We start from the raw sequence: 17123 nt of genomic DNA on the forward strand, positions 1-17123 counted from the left end.
GTAAACATTTTTCTGCAAAACCAAACCAAAATCCCATCTCCTACAAGTAATGGTGGTGAATTGATGCATGAATTCCAAGAAGAAGAAAAATTCCCAGTAGATTCATTGTTAACTGAAACCCTAAAAAATTCAATCCAAAATGGCTGGTGTTTCAGTAGCTGCGGAATGGCAACTTCAACACGAAAGCTATTATCGAAAACCAGAGATCTATTCAATGCAATGGCAAGTAGATCTTTCTCGTAACAAAATTGCTTGTGCTCCTTTTGGTGGTCCAATCTGTTATTCGTGATGATGCTAAAATTGTTCAACTTCTTGCTGAATCTGCTTTAAGAAAATTAAACATTTACAATTCAGCTGGAATTCTTCTTTCATCAACTAGATGGGATCGTCCTGGTGGTCGTTTAATTGGTATGTCATGGACTGATGATCAAACTTTAGTTTGTGTTTTTCAGGATGGAACTGTTATAGGTATAATATTCACGGTGAGATTCAAGAGCCTAATATATCATTAGGAAGTGAATTCTTAGAACAGAATGTTGTTGAATGTGTGTTTTGGGGTAATGGCATGGTTTGTTTAACTGAAGGCTATCAGATTTTTTGTATATCTGATTTCAAAAACCCTAATCCTTGTAAACTTGAGGATCCTCTTTTAGAAGATTATCCACTCTGTATTGCTGTCATTGAACCACAGCATACAATGTCTGGGAATGTTGAAGTGCTTTTAGGAGTGAACGATTATATTTTAGTTGTTGATGAAGATGGTATTCAGAAGGTTGGAGAGGGAATTGGACCTTTACAGAAAATGGTCTTGACTCAAAACGGGAAGTTCCTTGCATCATTTACTCATGATGGCCGGCTTCTGGTTACTTCCACTACGGATTATAAAGAGATATTCAGTATGAATGTGAGGCAAGTATTCGATTTTGTTTACAACTTGTATTAATTGTTGCTGAGTTCGCAAATACTCAGAAAATTTGGGTAGAAGAAACTTATTTTCTCATTAGATTCATTTGTTCTGTCTAAAATAACTTTCACTTGACAATCACATCATATGCTTAGTTGACAACATGATGACGTCCTAGGGCATAACCAAATAAAGGTCTGATTCTAAGTATGTAAAAAACTAGGGAAAGCAAAGATAGAAACTTATTGTGTTTTCTTAACTTGAAGGTGATTCTTGAACCAAGCTCTAATTATTATCTAGATGCGGAGAGTATATATGTTGTTTGTGACTTTATGTGCTTGTACTACCCAGTCTGAACATGACAGATAGTTAAAAGTTAATTACTCACATGTATCTAAAATTTGTCTGGATCCAACAAAAGAAATTGGATATATAAGATAGAGCTCACTATTACTGGGACAAGTAAATAGGTGTGCGGATGGCCTTGTAGCTCATTTGTTGCATCGTCTGACACAGACACACTCATATCAGTAGAATTATCACATGGCTTTTGTAGTATTTAAGGAAACAAAAATGTAAAATGAGTCATTGAAGATTCAATGAGTTAATGCGACCGCCATACTCCATAACCTGATTTTAGCACCTTGTAGTGAAAATGGAACAGTTGGGATAAATATCGGGTTGCTTCTTTTCTCAATTTTGTGATGAGCATCAGAAAATATTTTAAACCTTTTCTGTTTGAGCAGTTACATTCTTTTTGTTCATTTGAATAGTTCCCACTCATATTATAAACACATTATCCATTGTATCATGCTGATTTTCAATATCATGTTTTTGCAGTCAGCCTTACCTCCTGAGCAGTTAGCTTGGTGTGGAATGCATAGTGTACTTCTCTACTGGGATGAAATGCTTTTGGTGGTAGGTCCATTTGGTGATCCAGTTCGCTATCTATATGATGATCCCATCATTCTTATTCCGGAGTGTGATGGAGTGAGGGTACTTTCAAATACCAGCATGGAATTCTTACAATTAGTCCCTGAATCCACCGTGTCTATCTTTAGCATAGCGAGCACAAAACCTCCAGCCTTATTGTACGATGTGTTGGATCTTTTTGACAGGCGAAGTGCCAAGGTATGCTTGTCACACGAATGAAACAAATAGCTTTTATGGTTTTTGATCAGGGTGATTCTTGCTTGTACTAAAGTCAACACGTCTCGTGCTTTGACTCAAATTGATCGATGAAGAATGCGGGTTTTTGTTTGAATTTAGGATTTTTAAAAGAATTACTACTAAATATTACCATCTTCTTGACAGGCGGATGATAATTTGAGATCAATTCGCTCCAACCTTCCTGAAGCTGTTGAAGCTTGTATTGACGCGGCGGGTCATGAGTTTGTCACGGCAACGAACTCTACTTAGGGCTGCCAGCTATGGTCAATCCTTTTGCAGGTTGGTTTTCAAAGGTCTATTCTGGTGTTTTTCATAGTCAGACATTGAGACTGTTAGTTTGACAACTAAAGGAAGCTTCAGTTCTTCAATTGAAAAAAATATCTTGTTGTGAGTAAAACATTACTATGTATTACCGTCTGACCAATAAAGACATTCTTATGTGGAACTACTAATGTACACTGCAGTAAAAATAACAGCTTTACCAGTAAACTGGGATTTGTGTGAAAAACTTTTCATTCTATGGACAAATTCTGAAGCTGTGAAAACCATAAAATTGAGCTGATGAGAAAAAGTTTCAGCGTGCTAAAGTTCGATATTAAGAGATTCTCTCAGTATCTTACGTGAGAAATTCTATATGGCCAGAACGTTCGGTATTTTTACTTGTCAACATTGACCCTATTGTATAGTCATATTCAATAGCTTTGTAACTGCTTTTGAGGAAGATCCGAAGTAGATAAAATTCTTCTTGGCTCTTCCTTACAAAAGCTATCACTTCACACCTTACAGGCAAATGATCAGAACTAACTTCAGGATTAAAGAGTCTGTCTGTTCTTCAGAATCACGGAACTCATAGATTTTACTCCAAAAAAATTGTTTTTCTGAAATCAGTATACAGTTTGTGAACATATTCTATGTAATGCCCTATTTGATAGTTCGTGTGGTATTTTCTTGTTTCACATTTTTTTATTTAGTTGAATGAATGTGCTTAAACTGTCTAGTCTGTGAATAGCATAATGTATCCTTGAACCATGGATTCAGTGGTGCCCAAAACCTCAAAACTGTTTTGTAGTTGCGGGTTGAATGAGGGGGAGGAATCTTTGGGTTTCTGATAAAAAAGATTATCAAATGAAAGGAAGAGGAAATATTTTGTGTATCTGTCCATGTACGTAGGGTATTGAAAGTGAAAAAATGGCCTGCATGGATAATCTGGTTGCACTATGTTAGTTCCTTCTATGTTGGTAATATTTTTTTTATCTGACCGTGTACTGGGTTCTTGTTGGATTTTACAGCCATGTTCAACGTGATCGGTTTCAAGAAATGTGTAAAACATTACGGGTGCTAAATGCTGTGCGCAACTATGAGATTGGTGTTCCTCTTAGTATTCAGCAATACAAGGTCGCCAACCCTTAATTAATTTAGCTGCTAGAATTGTTTTAGATCCTGTGGTGTTTAACTATAGCAAATTTTCTCACTCTTCCTGCAGTTACTAACTGCGCCAGTTCTAATTGGTCGTCTGATTAATGCTCACCAACACCTTTTGGCACTGCGTATATCAGATTACATTGGCTTGAGCCCGGTAAGCTACCTTTTATTTGTTTGATAAGTATGAGCTATTATACTCTCCTCGTTTGTCTTTTAATCATAACCTGGGATCCTTTCAGAAATTATTCTAGTGGTTCCTTTGAAGCATTAGCCTAGTCTGCCTAGGAGAAATAGTAATTGTTTCTTAATTACCTTTTTTGTTAAACTGGCACAGGATATATTTCGAACCAAGGCTTAGATCCTAGAATTGGTGACATGTGCAGTTTTAAACTTCTTTAATCAGGCCTGCGTCTATCTTAAAACCCATCTATAAGTTTACCAATGTTTCTTTCGACATATTAATGACATGTTACACATAAGACTGAGCTCCACTTAGATGTTTGTTTTATCTATCGAAAGAGTTGTTGGTGAAGGAAAAGTTTCAAGCCACTAATTAGAAGGTCTTGAGGATTCTGGCTAGAAAGGACAACTGTTCCACATGAACCTTTCACAGTTACGCCAGATATGCGGGACCCTACCTTGACAACTCTGTGTTTCTCAATGAGAACCTTGTTGAGAGCTGCACTCCAAACAAGTGAGAACCGCACTCCTAAAAAATGGAAACACCCTTTCCCCCAAAAAAAATAAAATAAAATGCCTACATTAACTACAATTATTGGAAGTTGTTTTCAGTATTTAAATTTTATTTTTATTAATATTGAAAGTTGATTTTAGTATTTTATTTCTATCGAAAACAAAATGGTGAGTTTATTTGCTACCTGTTTATCTCTCTCTGAAATCCACAGAGTTGCAAACTTTCATCGGAAGTATCGAACTGAAACCTCTATATAAGCACTGAGCAACGTACATGTTCATCAATTTTATCAGAAACACAATTCTCTTTTTACTTTCTAAATTTCTTTCACTTTCATCAAGTGAATCATGCACGCATATCAATAGAAGCGGACGCTTCCGTCACGCTCCTAAACTTAGGACTCTTTAGATATTTAACGATTTCCACCTCCTTTTGATTCCTGGCTACCAAGAATTATGCCCAAAGTGAATGGTACAAGTAAGCCCAGAGCTCTAATAGGACACTCCTGGACAGTGTTACAAAATATTTTTGTCTGTAATCTAGAAGGATTCACCATTTCTATTGTACTTGACGATGCTTGTGCATATGGTTTGATGTGGCTAATCTGGAAGGAATTGTGACCAGCTTCATCTTTAATCATGTGTTGTGATTGATTTTGAAGGGAAAATAGGACCCATTTTTTACAGGATAAAATTCCATCTTTAGTTTTACAAGATCCAATTCGCTTCCCTGATTTTGTAGAAAAAAAATATTTTTATTTTCTTGGAGTCACAATAGCCTTATCTACTTAGATTTCTAATTTTTCTGCTGGATTGAACGAAAATGTCAATTTGAAAGAAAATCTAGGGGAAGATACTTTTGTAGCAGGGACAAAATAAACCTTTCAAGAGTCTGAGATTAGGAGTGTGACCAGTGCGTCTGTCTTAGTTAGATATGCATGCAGGATGAAGGATATAATTGATGATGGTGAAATATTAGGAAAATATCATTTCTTTTTCCCGATTCAATTGGGGTGGATATAGGTGTAGCAATTGCTGTAAGCTTATATATAGGGGTTGCAGCTGTTGGGTTTCTAGAAAGAGATAAATAAGTTTTAACCTAATAACTTTAAAATTAAACACTAAAACAACTTCCAAAACTTTCGGGAGACAGTTTTGTGAAAGGAACAAAATAGTTAAGAAACTCAAGTCACCACGTAGGATTTTTTTTTTTTTTATTATTTTGTTATTTCTTTCGGCTCTTAAATTCCCAGTGTCCGGTGTTGGTCTATGTTGTCTTAATTAGCCGAGAAGATATGATTACTTGCTTTACACCCATGAAATTATTTGCTGATTAGGAGGTGGTTATAATGCACTGGGCGTGTGCAAAAATAACAGCTTCGCCGGCTATTCATGATGCTGCTCTTCTTGAAATGTTGCTTGATAAGGTGTGCATCACGTACATCTTCTTTCCTTGATTTTGTTTTTTACAATTTCTTTTTTCAGTTCTGTCTCTTTTCTTCCATATCATTTGTCTTCTAAAACAACTTCAATTTTCAGTTGAAATTGTGCAAAGGCATATCATATGCTGCAGTTGCCTCTCAAGCAGATAAAAGTGGCCGTCGGAAGTTAGCTGCAATGCTTGTCGAACATGAACCACGTTCCTCCAAACAGGTGTCTTTTGTGTCATAAGATTTAATGAGACGATAAAAGATTAAAAGTAGTTAAAGAAGCATGCTGCAGATTCTTGGAAAAATACTAACAAAAATAATGATGTTGACAGGTTCCTCTTTTGTTAAGCATGGGAGAGGAAGATACAGCTTTGATGAAGGCTACTGAGAGTGGTGATACTGACCTTGTTTATCTTTCCCTCTTCCACATCTGGCAGAAGGTAGTACTTTCGGGCTCTCGGCATATACTTTCTTCTGCTGCTGTAGGTTTTATCAGCCGAGGATTCAAGCATGGGTAGTTTTAAGAGTACTTTTGTTTGTTTGTGTTATTGTCTTTTCCTCCTTGTGCATGCAGAGTCCACCGCTGGAGTTTTTTGGAACAATACAGGCAAGACCTCTGGCTCGGGATCTATTCATCACATATGCGCGGTACCTTTTTGGTTACTTATATGACGCTGCATTTGCTTTTCTTTTCCTTGGCCTCATATTTAGCCAGAATTGTTTGAGTTAAGCTTCTTTTGCTCGGGACATGTGTTTTACGGTTCATGACAGTATAATGCTCATTTTGAAGGTGTTATAAACATGAGTTCCTGAAAGACTTCTTTCTCTCAACTGGACAGCTTCAAGTAAGTTTTATGACAAGAATATTACTTGTATTTTATTTCCTTGCACTTGTATTTTCTATTTTGTGGATACTTCCATATTAACCAAATATTTTCTGCTGTTTAACAGGATGTGGCAGCCGCCTTGAGGTTCGCTTACAAGGTGTAACTCAATCAAATGCTTTAGGGTTTGTGAATTTAGGTTGATCCCAGCAGTTAAATTCAATACGCTCGGTCACTTACTGGTGTTGTATTTACTCGCAATTTCTCCACAGAATCCCTCTGCAAGGTCTCATGATTTCTACTTGTGTAGGAAATAAATGATAATTACGGATCGTTCAAATCTCTACTAGCATTAGAATGATTAATAGATTAATCTAGTTGCGCCTCCAAATTAATCTAAGAATCAATCATAAATCTTCAATATAGTAAAAACAATCCACAATGATTAACTTTAAACTCGAAATGAACTTGTAATAATTGAGCTTCACAATTAAAACTTTGAATTCATCCCTAACAATCAAAACAATATAGAAAAGAGATAGTTCTCCCTCCTAAGGGGGAGAAAACCGGTAGTAAAAAATATCCCAAATTGTATTTAACCTTCTCTATATAGAGAGTTTTTGTAGCCTCTTCTTGAAGAAACCAGGAAACCTAGTTAAGATAGGAAAGTGCGCCTCCTTAAGAATCGTGTCCCGTGCATCACACCCCATGCCAAAGGGTTGCCAAATATCTCCAATAATCCCTAGCACAATCAGGTCCAAGGATGGTCGTGCACTATATTTCTATTGACATCCAAGTGCGCTCACAGAAAACTGAGAAGTCCAGCAGCCCATTCCAAATCCAAATCCAAAATCTTTTCCAGTAGCAAGTACCGGGTCGACTAGAGAATATCTTCTAAGAGTCGAACATAAGTTTTACGCCGGCCTGTCCGAGGCTCACACAACTTGCACTACGGCAAGCAAAAATACTTGATGGACAGTAATCACCGTGTTAATGGGATTACGAATTCTCGACCATTAATGCGGATATACTTACATTATGTCCCGATTGCAGAATCTACGGGGTGTTGCCCCTTCACAATCAAGATTTCGTACGTTTGTAAAACCACTCCGTATGTTTAACTGATATTTCCTACGGTTTGGTAGACCACCCTACCTTCCTAAACAAGATAATCTCGTTTCTTCTCTCACTCGGACTCGTACTCAAACCATTCTCGTCTTCATCACTTCCATCTCAGACTCGACCCAACAGACCGCAACTCCATCGACAACCAGCAACGCCTCCATCTCTGCCAAGATCCTTTACAGACTTCTCCTTCTTTTCTGTTGAGTTCCTTCTCGTCTCTAGTGACGGAAACATCACCAAAATACTCCCAGCATCATCGATCAACGTTAGCAGCTCCATTAATGGCAGCAGACTCGAGCTCTACCTTTCATCTCTCAATGACAGCGACCACTTCTCACTGCGTCATCCCGTCATCACCATTACTCCGCAGCAAACCAAACATGATCAATATCTTTGCTCCATCGTTGCTGCCATCAACCAATGGCAACAGTCTCGGCAACCCACTGTCAGCAGCCGTATACGTCATTAGCAATCATTCCCAAGCTACATCAATGTTCTTCATCGTTACGGGCTAGTTATACTCATGAGCATCACCATCAGCTTCTCTTCTTATTCAGCGTGATCACCTCACTAAGCCATTCAAATTCGAGTATGCATCATCCCAGCAGCACTGGTGATATTTTTCCATCACTTCCATGAATGGCAGCGACCTCTGTTTTGTACCGAGTTCACCTGTGTTTTCTCACAGCTTCACTTTCCATTCTTTGTATCGTCCCTGACTTGTTCCTTGAACTCCATCATCTACATCCATCACTCAATCACCGGTACAGCAGCCAACACCATTATTCCCTTTTCTATCTTCTCAAACTCCAACTCTGAAATTGCAGTGTTATCCCCATCTGTTCTGGACATCGACTGCACTACTGCCTTCATCATACTGGCAGCAACACCCCGAGTTCAACTGATTATTTCTCGCTCTCATCTGGTTCACAACTCAACTTCTCGTCACTGCCAAACCACACAACTTCCTCCTTTCTTCGCTGCTAACGGCCAACACCCATGCATCGGCGTCATCCTCGGCTCAGTGTAAATGTATAGAAAACTAAATTGTGTAGGAAACCAGTCCGGACTCGACCTAGTTTCTCTGGTGTTAGATTAAGGAAAAGAGGATGGTGCCCCTGAGTGACTTGAGCGGGTGCATATAGTAAACCCGTTTAGAATCAAATGACTGCTTCCTTGGCTGCCTCCGGTAATTCATAATGGATTTCAGGTAGTTGCTTCTTAACGCCCACACAACTGCCGGTAGTGGTTTCCCATGCAATAATAATTCTACCTATTTTTTAGTCAATTGGACGATTTCTTGTTCTTTTTGGGAATAAGCTCCAAAATTCCCATAATATATAAAAGATAGCTAATAATACAATTGCACAAGAAAACTAACTAAGAAGGCATAATCAATCGATACTTAGAGAAGTGTTTTTAAACACCTATCAGTGAGACACCAAGTCTTGAGGAGAACAGATCCTGAAGAATCTCTAATGAATTCTAGTGTGCATCTGTAGAGGTTCCGTCTCTGTCTGTGTAGTCAGACTGCTTCAAACACGGACTTATCAGGTCTTAACGTGTTTTCCTGCTCTGATACCAACTGGAAACTCCCGGGGTACCAAAATACACCACTTTTTCTTAGGTAATATGCATGGACAAACTCAACACAACTCCGAGAGTAAAAACTCAATCAAGGAAAGTGCCTAGAGTTATATCTCTCTCCCTCTTGTTGTTAGAACGTTTACAGAATTGAATCTGTGAACCTAACTACAAAGAGAGTTCTTGGACGGTACCAAAGACCAATGTCCAAGAATCAATCAAGTCTTATCCAACTAACAAGGTTAGACCTAGCTATTGTGATTGATTAACGCACAACCTGTTGTATTTCAATTATAAAAATAAAGAATATAATGCGGAAAAAGAAATAACATAGACACCGAAAATTTTGTTAACGAGGAAACGGCAAATGCAGAAACACCCCGAGACCTAGTCCATATTGAACATCAAATTGTATTAAGTCGCTACATACACTAGCCTCCTACCAGTTAACTTCGGTCTGAAATGTAGTTGAGACCGAACTCAGTGTCCCACTGATTCAGGTAGAGTCAGGCTCCTTACGCCTCTTGAATCCCAGCAGGACTCCACGCAATCGATTTCCTTAGACGGTCTCACACCAACTAAGAGTTGCTTCAACTCAATTGAAGACTTCAAACCAAATATGCCTCCCAAGGATTAAGCCTATTATTGATTTCCTGATTTATGATATAAACAGAAGATCAGATCAAACGATAGATCCAGGTGATAGAAACCGATAGAAACTTAGACAAAAGTCTGGTTATCCTCAAAATCCGGACTTATGCAACCCGAAGTGCAACCTAGATTATTATTCACCTCACAAGCATAAAACTTTCGGAATCAATAAAGTATGAGACGAAGAGACTTTGTTTATTACTATCTATCTTGATTGATGGATCAAGGCTCTACAAACAATCAAGATCAGGATACTCAAGTTATCATGAAAAAAGATAACTGGACATGCCTTCACGAATCCCAATGAAGTCTTTGCAGTTGCTAACCCTAAAAGCATTTCTTGAGAGTACGACTCTAGATACAACTATGGCACACCAAAAAGTAGTGTCAGGATTCAAAGATCCATGTTTCCAAGAGTTCCCCTTATATAGACTTCAAAGCCTAGGTTGCTCTAGGTTTAAGCTAAGATAGCTTTGGAACCAAGCAAACAATATTCACCGATAGATGAAAGCTTTGAATCTTATTCACATATACAAGATATACACTATGGTTAGGTGAACTGTAACCGAACAGTGTATAAAGACTATGTATAAACATGGTTAGCCGTAACTAGACGATTTGAACTTAAAAGCTTAACGCTCATTTTCATGTTCACTAAGACATTAATATTGAGTCACAATCATGTGATCAAATGTGTCTAGTGTTAATTAGGTAATTGATCAAATGCAAATTACTTCATAGAAATAATTTAATCGCAATTGATTCATAATCGACATAGTTTGTAAATGTACAAAGTACAAGTACTTAAATAGTTTGTGAATCAGATGAGTCACAGTACGCGGATCGGTTTGCAAACTTATATGAAACAACCGAGTTCTGGAGTCTACAGAACTTCTCAGTTCATAAACCAGTTTGCAAACTTATACAATTACCGAGTTCCGGACTCTATATAACTTTTCACTTCACGTACCGGTTTGAAAACTTTGAACCAACTCAAAGTTCCAGAGTCTACATAAATTTTTAGTTCACGTACCGGTTTGTAAACTCAAGAGCTATGCCGGTTCCGGAGTTCACAGAACATTCAGCTTGCGTACCAATTTGAGTACTAAACTGGTTCTAGAACATATAACTGTTTTGTCTCGCATACCGGTTTGGTTATTTTAACCCGGTTCCCTTACCACAATTCCACAATGATTTGTATACGTATATACATACCTATCTGGATCACGAAACAAATAAATTTTTCGATGATGTACATACGAGTATGTATATCACATAAATCTGAAAGCCGATATATATATACTTCGCTACGTGTACGAATAAATGTAATAACAGCTTCATACATAAAACAGTTTTATCAGTTTGTAAGATTGACAACACTGTCTTGTATTATGAATATAGTAGTTTTATATTTCTTTAAATCGATTCGAAACATTCCTGAATAATATAAATGACACATATCACTATTCCAGGCTATTTTCGAATGATAAACTTGAATCATGATTTGGTTCCTAATAATAAATTATTCTCCACCGAATTTGATCATGTATGAAAAAATGTTCTTTAAGCTTAGTCATTATATTTTCTCGACTCGAAATTCTTGTCTATGCAAGCTAGTCTAATTAGTTATGCGACAATCGTCTCAAAGATAGAACAATGAATATAACTTGAGAAATAGGTGGTTCGATCTTCACTTACCTTTTGTTGATGAAGTTCTCCAAAAGCTTCAGTTGATCTTCGACTTCAAATGATAGAACGCAAATGATGACTGGTTCGTTTCTCAACTCCACTATCCTAGACCGAGACTTAACTAATTGTAGACTACAAATCAAGATATAGGTTTGAGAACTAAATTTGACAACAAACTTCATATAGTAACATTTATGAGTTCAATCGAGCAATGCTATAACATAGATAATAGGGGAATCGAGTCTACCGATTATAGCAAGTTTTGGACACATGAAAAGTCATATTTTGAGCTCTCATAATCGGAAGATAAGGAGGGTGTTGTGACTACCGATATGGACGTTTTTGGCATCAGGAAACTCATATTTTTGGACCCCAAAAGTCGGTAGAAAGAGGAGTAATGAGACTACCGATTGTAGCTCGACCGAGGCCACTTCCAAGACACGTTTTTTACTTTTAAATCAAGGTAACATGGTCCCAAAAGGATTCTAATACCTAGATCTCATGAGTACTATATAAGAAGATTTCTACATCATTAAAAAGGGATATTTAACACAACTTTGCAAGTCTTGGAGAGGCGGAACATCATAACGGAGCAATATCTAGAGTTTTGGAGCGGTTCTCATCATTTGTAATGATATCTCTTCACTTATATTATATGTATATCACGGATGCTACTACATCCATGAGTAGATAAATACCAATTGATTGAGGATGAATTCTAAGTTCTAAATATGATTTGAGTTATCATATTAATTTATTTTGATGTGCTTCATATGATTATCGCTTGTTTATACGATTATGAATGTTGATGATTGATTGATAGATTTTTTAGGTGTCCAACTGAATTGATTTACTGATTTAATATAATGCTTGCATTGAGTTAGGAGATAAGTAATTGTCGAACAACTTATACACATTTAGCTAGAGAACATGAGACTTTACATAGGGATTTTGTGGAGCGATTGTGTGTATAAACAACACTACAAGGTGGACCTTGATCAAAAGTCTAACTAGTAGGATCAACCTCTAAATTTATAAAGCTTAAATCATTCTACCGAATTATTACACCTTGAGTGATCTACTATTAGGTGGTTTATGTACTTGTTTGTACCATGAGTAAAAATACCACATATTGGGCCAGAATGTTACCTGAGCCAATATTCAGCTGCCACCAGCCTACCCACTGAAGTAGCTATCAGCAAGTCCAGGGCTCCATGAAGTCAATGCTAGTTCAATGGTCAAAGTCAACTGTCAGTCAACTATCGAAGTCAAGTTGCCAGTCGCGCTTCTAGGAACTACGCCGGCGGCCAATGTCGCACTGCCATCCAGTCTCTACCCATGCTGTCAGTTGTGCTGCTAGACAGCATCCATCCATGATGCCAACCAATTTCCAGCCAGCCTCAATCCAGTCCCCAGTCATGTCTACCAGCAGGTCATACCATTCAAAGTATGACAGTTACGGTTTCATACAGAATTAAACATGGAGGCATGCAGGCAGTTTCATGCAGAATTGAATCAGGGAGGCATGCAGGAAATTTCATGCAGAGTTAACTCAAGGAGGTATGCATACAATTTCACATTTAATTTCAGGAGGCATGTAGGGAGATTAATGCCATTTAAGTTTATCTCGAAATTAATTATTCAGCTGTATAAATTGGGACACCCTGGTAGAAGTAAAGGGGGAGGTTTTCAAAATCAGAGAAAAACACTGTAATTCTTATCAATAAAATATCTCTCCCTAAGGGGATTTCATCCGTGGATGTAGGCATCAATCGCCAAACCACGTTAAATCTGTCTTCTTTATTTTTCTTATTTTGAAACTTAACCCAATTACACATCAATCATCAAAACCATCGTGTTTGGTGCCTGAAAATATTTCTGGGTACAAACATTGACGCCGACTAAGGGAAGTACAAGAAAATGAATCGTGTTTTACCGTTGAGAAAAGTAGTACAGAATGCTTCAATATCGTATCCGTCAAAAAAGCAGTTTGGATGCCGTCAAAAATCACTGCTGCAGTCCATATTGATCATAACTGCTGCAGTCCAGTTTAATCGCAACTACTGCAGGCCAGCTGATCGCAGCTGCTGCAGACCATATAATCACAGTTACTGCAGTCCAGTTGATCGTAACTGCTGCAATCCAAATTCACAGATCGGGATCTGTAAAACTATTATATTCGGAAACCACTGAAACTGCATCACTATTAAGACCGATGAAACCGCCCCTAGGACGTTCAGTCCATGGTAAAAGATGGCGTAAAAACATCGTCAAAATTGTTGCGGGATGTTCGGTCCGCAACATGATAGGGTCGAAAGTTCGTTGCAACTTCCACCAAGGATCGTCAAGATTCGTTGTTCAAAGTATGCAAAAACTATCACCTTCATAAGCCACGAGGATTGGAACGCCACAAGGATCATTAAAATTGTTGATTGGATGTTCGATCCGCAGCATGTCAAGTCCAAAGTTCGGAAAACTTGCTTCCCAAATAACGCAATATCTACATGTTCGAGTTTGTAGTATGTCAAAATCACTACTGTCATGATCGCAAGGTTGTCAAGTTATCAACATCTTTAGGCGCTTAAAAATTCTAGAGAAGACTTCCAAGAAAAGCAAGTGTAGCAAAACATTGACAGGAAAGTCCATGAAAACGGCCACAGTGCCCGATGAACCGTTGCTAAAAGTTCAAGGAGAATATTGTTGCAGACGAGAAAAGATAACAGTTCATAAAACTGTTGCAAAATGTTCGAAGGAAAGATCACAGTCGAAAACTGTTGCAAGAAGTTCGAAAAGAATAGACCACAGATCCCGAAACTGTTGCAAAAAGTCAGAGAGAAAAGATAACAGTTCCAAAAAGTGTGGCGGAAAATTTAAGACTAAAGATCACAATTTAGGAAAAGTGTTGCGAAAAGTTCTTAAACCCGGCGGCCATGACCGGCGTCAAAGCCCAGCGGCCAACAGGTGTTACTCACCCACGTCAACGTTCATCTTCACCCACATCCAGTTTCTTCACCCTTGTTAGTTACTCCGTTCACCCACATTAAGTTACTATCACCCACTTTAGAGGTTACTTTCACCTACTTCAGTCTATCATCACCCACGTCAAGGTAATTTTCACCCACGTTATCTGCATCAACGACCAACCATTGTCTGAAACGTCAGCACTACAGGGCACGTCAGTAGGCCACGTCACTGCACGACGACATGTCACCACTCGGACCACGTCATCACGCCATGTCAGCATCAGCGTCCAACAAGGGATGGCCACGTCACCAATATGGCGACATGTCAGCACGGGATGGCCACGTCACCAATACGGCGACATGTCAGCACCGACGACCAACCATAATCTGCCACGTCGGCACTTATCTTCCACTTCATCATTGGGTGCCCAGTCAGCGATATCCATGTCCAGTCATCGTGCCACGTCAGCAGTACGGGCCAATCAGCCCTTGCCACGTCAATAGCCTTGATCCAGTCAGTGACTGCCATGTCAGCAACAATCCAGCATGCCATGTCATCATGCCACATCAGTATGCCATGTCAGTCAATTTTCCAGTCACTACGCCACGTCAGTAATTTTTCCAATTGGTGACTGCCATGTCAGAATTTTTTCAGTCAGCTGTGCCATGTCAGCTACTAACGCACGCTAAGAGAAAATCTTGTTTCGGCAATAACGTCTTCGTTTTAAGTCCGAATCGAGTGATTTTTGGCTCGTTGGAATCGTCTTTCAATTCCTTACAACCAGGAGGTGAAAAATCTTGAGTTTGAAAAAAAAATTTTTTGAGGTTTCGTTCGGCGACATCACACATGGTCACCGATCACTATCAAGTGAAAACTACATATCATATTCAATGTTCGTGAACGCTGTTGCGTCGAGTCACATGTTCGGTGCTAGTTAAAACTGCTATAGTTCAGTTGATCGAACTACTGTAGTCCATTTATCCTCAGTAATGCTGCAGTCAAGTTGATTGTAACTGTTGCAGTCCAGTTCTAGTCATAACTGTTGTAGTCCAGTTCTGCAGTAACAGCTGCAGTCCGGTTCAAGTATATAACTGCAACAGTCCAATTTTCATCAACCGGTGAAATCCAGTCTGACAGAAAATCTAGTGACTAAATCGAGCCAAGTCGAGACGCTAAGCCAACTGCACCAGAAGAGGCCGTTGTTACAAACCCGAGATGCTCGAACCATCTTCTAAAGCTTGACGTCGTCATGAAGTTACCCCCCATTCACAAGAACAATATCGTCGCAATTTTTCCCTCGAAATTTCATTAGCAGCAAGATCGATCACGAACAAATCAATTGAATTAACAGTTCAGAAGAGTTGTTGTCTGAAATGTTTTAGGTAACACACTGTTCGATAATTATCACCACTGAGAAACAACAATATAGACAATGGACATCCTAACTGCCACATATACACAGAGTCTCAATACCACATCTCATAAGGTACGAACACAATTAAATATTTTTGCATCATTTCATATAATCATTCACACTTTTGTTCAAGGGGACACCTATAATGTGGCGAGCATTTTCTCACAAGGAGATGCACACATTTCAATTATGCGCGCATCTGCAATAGCGGGATTGGCCCCCTGCGCGAATTTCAGATAGCATACACCTTCAACTTCATTCCTTGCGCGAGCAAGATACAACAAGGAAGTGCACCCTTGTGCGAGCATTAAGCAGCATGACAATTACTATCTTCTGAGGGAGAGTTTCATATCACTTCAACGTGGGTGACCATCACATGGGGGCGAGATATGTAACGCCTCATGGTCTAAAGTAACTTTTTTGGGCGAGCTGTGTAACACTCCGCACGCTTGGGAGCGAGTTACATGGGACATGAATACAAAGTGAAATTCAGCTGCTGGAAATCGAAACAAAAGTGACATTAATAACTACTACAGTTAAGTTGATAGAACTGATGTAGTTCAGTTCAAAAGCAACTGATGCACTCAGTTGGACACAATAGATGCAGTCCAGTTTTGCTCATCAATTCTGTACTCAGTTGGACGCAACTGATGCAGTCTGGTTTTATTTGTAATTGTTACACTCAGGTTTATCGAACTGTTTTAATCCAGATCCTCAGCAACTGCTGCAGTTCAGCTGATCGAAGCTACTGCAGTCCAGTTATATTCGCTACTCCTGCAGTCCAGCTGATCGCAGCTGCTGCAGTGCAACTTTTCTCGTCGCTGCTGCAGTTCAGCTGATCGAAGCTACTGCAGTCCAGCTATGTTCGCAGCTCATGTAATCCAGCTGATCGCAGCTGTTGTAGTGCAACTTTGCTCGTCGCTGCTGCAGTTCAGCTGATCGAAGCTACTGCAGTCCAACTATGTTCGCAGCTGCTGCAATGCAGCTTTGCTCGTTTTTGTTGCAGTCCAGCTGATCGAAGCTGCTGCAGTCTAGCAAAGCTCGTCGCTCCTGCAGTCCAGCTGATCGCAGCTGCTGCAGTGCAGCTTTGCTCGTTGATGTTGCAGTCCAGCTGATCGAAGCTGCTGCAGTCCAGCTCTGTTCGCAACTCCTGCAATCCAGCTGATCGCAGCTGCTGCAGACCAGCTTTGCTCAAAGCTGTTACTACCCAGTTTTGCTTATTACTACAGAGGACATTTTCTTGTGACCTTCGC

General features: G+C 39.1%; 1 pseudogene; it reads left to right on the forward strand.

Moving 5' to 3' along the window:
• On the forward strand, positions 1-6644 carry LOC113287435 (annotated as a pseudogene).
• Positions 6645-17123: the final 10479 nt, after the last annotated feature.

This window comes from Papaver somniferum, chromosome 6 (assembly GCF_003573695.1).
Source record: "Papaver somniferum cultivar HN1 chromosome 6, ASM357369v1, whole genome shotgun sequence".
NCBI lineage: Eukaryota > Viridiplantae > Streptophyta > Magnoliopsida > Ranunculales > Papaveraceae > Papaver > Papaver somniferum.